At 46.8% G+C, this 7,691-nt stretch overlaps 1 long non-coding RNA gene across 1 annotated transcript; it reads left to right on the plus strand.

Annotated features, from left to right (window-relative positions):
* The first annotated feature begins 2,802 nt into the window (after window positions 1-2,802).
* LOC144339075 (uncharacterized) lies at window positions 2,803-7,691 on the plus strand. Its single transcript, XR_013413731.1, has 2 exons — window positions 2,803-2,935; window positions 7,550-7,691. It is a non-coding gene; the product is annotated as an uncharacterized LOC144339075 (long non-coding RNA).

Raw genomic sequence — 7,691 nt, forward strand, 5'->3', positions numbered from 1 at the left:
GCGGATCACCTGAGGTCAGGAGTTCAAGACCAGCCTGTCAACATGATGAAACCCCGTCTCTACTAAAAATACAAAAAGTTAGCCAGGTGTGGTGGCGGGTGCCTGTAATCCCAGCTACTTGGGAGGTCGAGCCAGGAGAATCGCTTGAACCCGGGAGGCAGAGTTTGCAGTGAGCTGAGATCATGCCATTGCACTCCAGACTGGGTGACAAGAGCGAGACTCTGTCTCAAAACAAACAAAGAAACAAACAAACCAGGAAAACTAGCAGATATGTTCCTTGCCAGTCACGACCCATGGTCATAAGATGTTTACGGCTCAGGAAACAGCTTCACAATGCCTGCAAAGACAAACTCCTATGACAGCAGAATGTCCTGATGTCCCCATATCACATAACAATGTATGCTTTTATGATGGTTATAGTCAGGCTTTGATGCACTTACGCACTAAAATGCCAAGGCTAGTTTTCTTTAAATCAGCAACACAATAAATGTCATGCTGTCAGCCCCCCACATGTAGACACAGCTTAGCTTTTACATGGATAAGAACCCTATATAAGAAAACCTTAGGCCAGGTGCGGTGGCTCACGCCTGTAATCCCAGCACTTTGGGAGGCCCAGACGAGTAGATCACTTGAGGTCAGTAGTTTGAGACCAGCCTGGCCAACACGGTGAAACCCCTTCTCTACTAAAAATACAAAAATTAGCCCGGCATGGTGGCGCACGCCTGGAATCTCAGCTACTCCGGAGGCTGAGGCAGGAGAATCGCTTGAACTTGAGAGGCGGAGGTTGCAGTGAGCCATGACTGTGGCCATTGCCCTCCAGCCTGGGTGACAAGAGCGAAACTTCGTCAAAAAAACAAAACAAAACAAACAAAACAAACAAACAAAAAAACCTTAGAAGAGGCGTTCCTCCTCTTGCTTTCTGAAGACACTCTATGCTGAAACAGTAGCTTTCAATGAACGATCTCTTCTCACCGCACTCTGCGATTTGCCTTGAATTCCTTTATGTGCAAGATCCAATAACCCTCTCTTGCAGTCTGGATGAGGATCCCTTTTTTTGGCAACACTTCTGACACAACAAAAGTGGCAGAAAGGAGAGGTCTTATCATGTAATAAAATTAAGGCAAAGAAGGATTTCTCTGGGCATGCTGAAAGAGACACAGTTTTGCTTGTCAAATATTAGGTAGTCATAGATGATGTGTGACGAAAAAAGCCTGTGTGTACAGAACGCCTACATAGAGGATATTATGGAATGCTGGAAATACATTGTTAGGGATGACAAAAGGGGAGGACTTATTAGAGACTGTGGAATGACTGTGCTGCTCTGAGAATGGAGCTTACAACATTGTTTGACTTTGATACGTTTTCACGTACAAAGGGACCTGCCGGAATTATTTTTGCTCATCATAAAAGTAAATCGTCGTTAACAATTATGGTAATATACAAATATGTGAGAAAGAAAGAAAAATCCACCTGTTATTCCAACTCCTGGATAGCCAATCACTCTTGAAAAAAGATTACTGATGGCTGGGTGCGGTGGTTCACACCTGTAATCCTAGCACTTTGCAGGGCTGAGGCAGATGGATCACCTGAGGTCAGGAGTTCGATACCGGCCTGGCCATCATGGTGAAACCCCATCTCTACTAAAAATACAAAAATTAGCCAGGTGTGGTGGTCCGTGCCTGTAATCCCAGCTACTCAGGAAGCTGGGGCAGCAGAATCATTTGAACACTGGAGGCAGAAGTTGCAGTGACCCAAGATCGCACGATTGCACTCCAGCCTGGGGGACAGAGCAAGACTCCATCTTAAAAACAAAAAAAAGGCCAGGCGTGGTGGCTCACGCCTGTAATCCCAGCACTTTGGAAGGCCAAGGCGGGTGGATCACGAGGTCAGGAGATCGAGACCATCCTGGCTAACACAGTGAAACCCTGTCTCTACTAAAAATACAAAAAATTAGCGGGGCGTGGTGGCGGGCGCCTGTAGTCCCAGCTACTCAGGAGGCTGAGGCAGGAGAACGGCCTGAACCCAGGGGGCGGAGCTTGCAGTGAGCCCAGATCGCGCCACTGCACTCCAGCCTGGGCGACAGAGCGAAACTCCGTCTCAAAAAAAAAAAAAAAAAAAAAATCACTCAGTATTTTTCTAAGTTTTAGTTAGTGAAAACTTCATTACTCAGCTTTGGCCCCACTCCCACTCCCACGCCAGTTTCTACCCCTACATTGCCTTCTGCAGTGCCTTGATCCTCACCTGGGAAGGGCTGTGATGTCCCAACACAGGGTATTCGTGCGATAGCTTCAGGAGCAGGAGTGCACTTCTTTCTGTACAAATAAGGAAAGCTATGGAGTACATTTAAGGGAAATCTGACCTTTTGCATTGAGAACAGCCGGGGAGGTACAAAAACAAAAAGTTTGAAAAAAATCTTCCCTAGCTTAGAGAATTGGGCAAATTTTCTGCAAATTGCCTAGAGCTCCCTCAGGGGAATCCATGCTTCTCAGCTGATGGGTGTTGAGCAGCAGAGATTGGCCAGGACTCCCGCCGTTCCTTGGGAGGAGTCATTCACAGTTTTTTCTTGTCCACCTGCCTTGGCTGGGCTGGCTCAGCCTCTTTTGCAGCCTCCGCTTTTGGAGTTCACCATGCTCCACTGAGGTGCCAGGCCTACTGTGGGGACAGAGACTCCTCACTCTCTCATTTGTGCAGTGGGACAAGCCGAGGGCACAGATAGAGGCAGCCGATGTCAGTGTAAGGGATGCTGCCTGACAGGCATCGAACTGGATACTTCTCCATGCAGGGGCAAAAAGGCTGCTGTCGAGGTCCTGGGAAGACATCTCCATCAAGTACATGTGCTTCCAGCCCAGCAGCTGGCGGGTTTCATGAGCCTGCCTGGCCAAGAGGCCTGTGAGACTGGAGCAGGTGGTCATGGCTGTGACCTTCCACACTCATGGTAAGAACACCCTGGAGATCACAGGCAAAGCTGGCTGGTGTTGCCTGTCTTCCTGGTGGCCCGGCAGCTTTTAACATGGTGGCCTGGGTCCCTGACCAGTCCCCACTCTGAGGGAAGGTGGGGAAGAAGGAGGGAAGCCAGGGGCATTCTCCCCAACACTAATATAAAAAAGGAAAGGACTTGTCCTTTAGGAAGGAAAAAAAAGAAAGGAAAACAAACAAACAAGAATTTGTCCTTTAAAACCTGAACCTTTTGTGGTCTTTTCTGCCTTCTATAGGGTAGCAGTAGAGACGTATTCTTTTTTTTTTTTTTTTGAGACGGAGTTTCGCTCTTCTTGCCCAGGCTGGAGTGCAATGTTACCAATTTCTTGCATATAAGAAAAAAACCTTTTAAGAACAGGCATATCTAAGATCCAAGTTTAAGTTGTTTGCATTGTTGTGATATAGATCAGTGTTTTTTTTTTTTTTTTTTTTTTTTTTCTGAGACAGAGTCTCGCTCTGTCGCCAGGGCTGGAGTGCAGTGGCCGGATCTCAGCTCACTGCAAGCTCTGCCTCCCGGGTTCACGCCATTCTCCTGCCTCAGCCTCCTGTGTAGCTGGGACTACAGGCGCCCGCCACCTCGCCCGGCTAGTTTTTTGTATTTTTTTAGTAGAGACGGGGTTTCACCGTGTTCGCCAGGATGGTCTCGATCTCCTGACCTCGTGATCCGCCCGTCTCGGCCTCCCAAAGTGCTGGGATTACAGGCTTGAGCCACCGCGCCCGGCCTCTTTTTCTTTGTATTATTTTTATTTTTGAAATAGAGATGGGAAGTCTCACTATGCTGCCCAGGCTGGTCTTGAATTCCTAGCCTCAAGTGATCCTCCCACCTCAGCCTCCTAAAAATGCTGGGATTCAGGCGTGAGCCACTGCACACATGGTCTAGACCAGTGCTTCTCAAGCATTCATGTGCATGTGAATCATCTGGGAGTCTTGTTGAAATGCAGATCAGAAATGTTGATCAGAAGGTCTGGGGCGAGGCCTGGGATGCTGCCTTGCTGACAAGCTGCCAGGTGATGCTGCTGCTGTTGGTGCAGGAACATATTACGAGTAACAAGGATGTGGGCAGCCTATCACCTGACATTTTTGGCAAAATCTGCCATACTACAAAGCTTCATATAAGTGTATTCACTCAACTAATATTTATTGAGCATCTTTTGTCAGGTAGTGTCTTTTTTCTTTTTTGAGATGGAGTTTCGCTCTTGTTTCCCAGGCTGGAGTGCAGTGGCACGATCTCAGCTCACCATAACCTCTGCCTCCTGGGTACAAGTGATTCTCCTGCCTCAGCCTCCCAAAGTAGCTGGGATTACAGGCAATGTGCCACCATGTCTGGCTAATTTTGTATTTTCAGTAGAGACGGGGTTTCTCTATGTTGGTCAGGCTGGTCTTGAACTCCCGACCTCGGGTGATCCACCCGCCTCAGCCTCCGAAAGTGCTGGGATTACAGGCGTGAGCCACCACGCCTGGCCTGTCAGGTACTGTCTTAAGCACTGGGGGTTCGGCGGTGAATTAAACCAACAAAAATCCCCGCTCATGTGGAGTTTATAGTCTAGTGGGGAAGATAGTTAATAAATATAATGAACAAGTCAGTTATATAGTGTGCAAGAAGAAGATAGTGCTATGGAAAAAATAGAGCAGGAGGAGAACTGGGAATTCCAGAGGGAGAAGATCTGATTGCAATTTTATTTTATTTGCATTTTGTTTGTTTTATTTTTTGTTTTTTTAAATTGTCTTTTTAATTGGGCTTGGAGGCTCACGCCTGTAATCCCAGCACTTTGGGAGGCCGAGATAGGCGGATCACTTGAGGTCAGGAGTTCGAGACCAGCCTGGCCAACATGGTGAAACCTCATCTTACTAGAAGTACAAAAATTAGCTGGGTATGGTGGTGCACACCTGTAATCCCAGCTACTTAAGAGGGTGAGGCAGGAGAATTGATTGAACCCAGGAGGTGGAGGTTGCAGTAAGCAGAGATCACAGCACTGAACTCCAGCCAAGGTGACAGGGTGAGACTCCGTCTCAAAACAAAACAAAACAAAGCAAACAAACAAACAAAATATATATATATATAATTTATTTATTTATTTATTTATTTATTTATTTTTGTCTTTGTTTTTTTCTGGTTGAAATTTTAAAAGGGGTAGTCAGAGAATGCCCCAGTGAGGTGACATGGAACTAAAGCCATGGGGATATATAATACTTTTTAAAAATTCATGAACGTGACTAAGCTCCTTGTCAGGAGAAATGAAGGGAAGAGACCTGCCGTAATGGTGAGATTCATGTGAAATCAGTAGGTTGGTAAATATCACAGTAGGAGAAGATCCTGGATATTGGGGTGAGAACTGGACCTCTACAAAAATAGAGGATAAAGTCCTGATTCAATTATATTTAAATCTCAAAGGACATAGTGTTTCCTCTAACATTTAAATGGTATACTATGTAAAGATGAAATATGACCAGACTGAGCATTAAAGCAATAGCTACTACCTGGTAGAATGAGGTCACATCCATTCATGGGTCAGTTATGCTTGCACGAGTTTGCTTACAAGATGCAACCCACCCAGGCATTTGCCAGTCTGGAAAAGGAGAAGAAGGGAGGGGTATCTACTCAGGACTAGGAAGGGACCCTATCCTAAAATCTCCACTTAGGAAGAATTGCAATTTAAGCACGTATTTTGTGGTCAGAAATATGAGAGGCCAAAATGCCACATGAAGCATAAATTGGTTTCCCAGTTGGCAGACAAGGGAGGCTGGAGTGTGAAAATCTCACTGAATGCCACCTAAAGAAGCACTGGGCCAGCAAACACAAAGAAGCTCCTGGAAGCTCTGAGGCAAGGGGTGAATGTGAAAGAAGGGGAACAGCTGGGCGCTGTGGCTCACACCTGTAATCCCAGCACTTTGGGAGGGTGAGGCAGGTGGATCATGAGGTCAGGAGTTCAAGACCAACCTGGCCAACATGGTGAAACCCTGTCTCTACTAAAAATAAGAAAATTAGCTGGGCATGGTGGCATGCACCTGTAGTCCCAGCTACTCGGGAGGCTGAGGCAGAAGAATCGCTTGAACCTGGGAGGTGGACGTTGCAGTGAGCCGAGATCATATCACCGCATTCCAGCCTGGGCAACAGAGCAAGACTCAGTCTCAAAAAATAAATAAAATAAAATAAAATAAAATAAAATAAAATAAAATAAAATAAAGAAGGGGAATAAAGGAAAGGTGGTGGTGAGGGGAGATACCCAGTGGACCATCTTGGAAGGGGAGGCTCCAGATACTGGAGGACAAAAGATGCCTCATTCTCCCCCAGTAGCTCCAGCAGCTGGAACCAGCCCAGCCCATTTTTCCTCCCAGGGGAGTAGGGGCTCACCTGTGGAGAGGCCCAACACCCTTCCTTCTGATACCCGCCAACCCAGGTCTGAGGACGTCTAAACCAGATTTATAATACTTTCAGGATCCCACCACCCATCCCTTTGGCAAAAACATTACTGCACCTGCTGGCTGATGCTTGAAATTCCTTCAGTAGAAGTTTTTCTTCTCAAACTGGAAGATGAGAGTTTTAAAATGCTAATGACTAGTTAAGATATTAGGTCATCTGTTAAAGTATAATCTATCAGTCAACAAACGTGAATGATTATTGTCAGATCCCACTGCTTTTTTTTTTCTTTTTTTTTGAGACAGAGTCTGGCTCTGTCTCCTAGGCTGGAGTGTAGTGGCACGATCTTGGCTCACTGCTACCTCCGCCTCCCGGGTTCAAGCAATTCTCCTGCCTCTGCCTCCCGAGTAGGTGGGATTACAGGTGCATGCCACCACACCCAGCTAACTTTCGTATGTTTTAAGTAGAGATGGGGTTTTGCCATGTTGTCCAGGCTGGTCTCAAACTCCTGACCTCAGGTGATCCGCCTGCCTTAGCCTTCCAAAGTGCTGGGGCTCACAGGTGTGAGCCGCTGTGCCTGGCCCCCATTGCTTTTTTTTTTTTTTTTTTTTTGGAGACCGAGTCTCACTCCATCACCGAGGCTGGAGTGCAGTGGCGTGATCTTGGCTCACTGCAACCTCTGCTTCTGGGGTTCAAGCAATTTTGCCTCAGCCTCCCGAGTAGCTGGGACTACAGGCGCCCGCCGCCATGCCTGGCTAACTTTGTGTATTTTAGTAGAGATGAAGTTTCACCGTCTTGCCCAGGCTGGGCAAACTCCTGAGCTCAGGCAGTCCACCCGTGTGGGCCTCCTAAAGTGCTAGGATTACAAGCATGAGCCACCGTGCACGTGGTGGATGGGTTTTTGATGAGAGGGAGGGTTAGAGAAAGGGATGGATAACTGAAGGGTAAGGAGGTAGGGGTATGGGGACATCACAGCCAGCAGGAACATGTACAGCGGCTGGGCTGTTTACCTTCAACAGCTCCACAGAGGAATAGTCGCTGTGCGGGGAGGAATTTCTGTCCTGAACATCTGTGTGCTCACCCAGCTTAGTGGGAACTCTGCCACTCAGACATATGATTCACATCAACTGTGTTTTTCATGAGTTTTTAGAGACTTTCTTTTTTTTTTTTTAAGCAAGGCTGACATCATTATGAAGGAACTTTTTTTTCTCATAGGTTCCAGCCAAGGTACCACTGGAAATGGCACCAGGGAAGACCTTCAAAAGAAGGGTTTTTTTTTTTTCCCCTCCTCTCCTCCACGAATAGGTGAATGAAGAGACTTCCTGACATGGCTGAAATAAAAAATTATAGCTCTTCA

The sequence above is a fragment of the Macaca mulatta genome, chromosome 2, assembly GCF_049350105.2.
Source record: "Macaca mulatta isolate MMU2019108-1 chromosome 2, T2T-MMU8v2.0, whole genome shotgun sequence".
Lineage (NCBI taxonomy): Eukaryota > Metazoa > Chordata > Mammalia > Primates > Cercopithecidae > Macaca > Macaca mulatta.